This window comes from Octopus bimaculoides, chromosome 6 (genome assembly GCF_001194135.2).
Source record: "Octopus bimaculoides isolate UCB-OBI-ISO-001 chromosome 6, ASM119413v2, whole genome shotgun sequence".
NCBI lineage: Eukaryota > Metazoa > Mollusca > Cephalopoda > Octopoda > Octopodidae > Octopus > Octopus bimaculoides.
The window spans coordinates 75287114-75289309 of NC_068986.1; positions in this window are offsets into that span (position 1 = coordinate 75287114).

A 2196-nucleotide genomic window follows, 5' to 3' on the forward strand; every position below is an offset into this window, starting at 1 on the left:
GAAGGTTTTTACTATTCTGATCCAGAAACGCGTCTAGGATTAACTAAGACTGGTTAGTTTCGTTGTTTTACTTCTTGTTTTGCCTTTGTGAATTACAAGTATTGATATCTGTTGGAGTTTTAGCACTTTAACTACTATTTCTAAATTTCGGTATGTGGTGAAGCAACTGGTGCTGATCCCTGAATAATGTTTATAAATTTAAAAGAACTTTTAAATAAGTTCTTTGCCGATAATGGTTTTTACATACCGAAGTACTTGGTAAAAATTATTAATTATTAATTTATTTATAAATTGATAATCCTTTACCCTTTATTTGTAATAATTATTCAGCCCCTGATAGTAAACCGCAGATTTTCTGCGGTATTGCTTGTGACGCACATGGGATTTCTTTCGTTCCCTTCTGAAGGCATGGTAATTCCAACTCGCTGTGATAGTAGATTACTACTATCTGTTTTTGTATATTAAATAGTGGTCAAGACTGTTTTTGTAGGAATGGTTGTAGCCGTCGAATAAACAGCAGCAGTAATGATAATAACAATAGTAGTAGTAGTAGTAGTAGTAGTAGTAGTAGTAGTAGTAGTAGTAGTAGTCGTGGTGAAGTTGTTCCCCTACGGTTTTAATAGAAATCGGGTTCTTCGATCCCCTTTATTTCTTATGAATAACTTGCAAATCCACATATAAATATATAAAAATATATATGAAAGTCTCTGTGTTGCTAGTTTAGAGAATTTAGACTTGGTCGGTATTTTCTTATGATAAATATTTCCTTGCTAATACGTTCATTTTGGCTAGCATTGTCTTTGAATTTGTATAGTGGAAACGTTGTGAATTTGGGAAATTTGTTGTAAGCACATTCGTCGATGCGCTAGCTGAGAGATATTTTCCTGTTTTCCGAGATCCTAATTTGGGATTTGTGTACCGCCATCGTCTGACGTAGGCTGTTTTAGTGTGTCCAATATATTGCCGTTTGCATCCAGAGCATGTAATTAGGTAGATCAAGTTCTCCGATGCACATGTAAAATTAGTTTTTATTTTATTAGCGGTATTTCGTCTGCCGTTACGTTCTGAGTTCAAATTCCGCCGAGGTCGACTTTGCCTTTCATCCCTTTGGAGTCGATAAATTCAGTACCAGTTACGCACTGGCGTCGATGTAATCGACTTAATTCCTTTGTCTGTCCTTGTTTGTCCCCTCTATGTTTAGCCCCTTGTGGGCAATAAAAAAATAAGAATTGTTTGCACACCGAACAAAATGCTTAGAGCATTTTGTCCGTCTTTTCGTTCTATGTTTTAAGTTCTGTCTAGGTCGGCTTTGCCGTTCATCCTTTTGAGGTCGATAAAATAAGGTACCAGTGAAGTACTGAGGTCGGTGCAATCGAAATTTAGAAATGTATGTAATATTGCTTTCAAAGGCCAGCAATTTTGAGGGAGGAGCAAGTCCATTACGTCGAACCTGGTGCTCAACTGGTAACTCATTCTATCGACCTCGAAAGGATGAAACGCAAAGTCGACCTCGGTGGAATTTGAACTCAGAGCGTAAAGACAGGCGATATACGGCTGAGCATTTCGCCCGGCTTGCTAACGATTCTTCCAGCTCTCTTCATAGTTTTGTTACGGGCGTAATCTTACAGTCCGAGGCTCAAGAAATTGTCTTACGTGAAACTGGTCCGTGAAGCAAAAAATGTTGGGAACCGCTACTGTACTATTCCACTGAAGAAGTCATTGTATGTGTACAATGTGTTACGGATAGTTATTTGTGTTGTGTATGCCTTGTCCCGTTTACTGAATACGGCCCGAAAAAAAGTAGGTATGGTAAGTCAAATTAAGGGAAACGGTTCAATTTATACTTGAAACCGAATCGTGAGATTGGTTTATCAATTACCGGCAGTGTAATAATACTATATCTACTGTTGGCACTAGGAATGTTTATGAATAAATGTGCTAAAGAAATACACACGAACAAACACATTGACATTACTGGTTTCGAATTTTGGCATAAGGCCAGCCACGATGGGAGTGAGGTAAGGCGATAACATTCCCCCCCCCCCAACCCAAATACTCAACTGGTACTTATTTTATTGAGCACCTAAAGGATAAAAGATAAAGTCGACCTCGGCAGAATTTGAACCTAGAATGTAATGACGGATAAATGCCGCAAATCATTTTGCCCGGCGTTATAATGTTTCTGCAAGCTTCCCA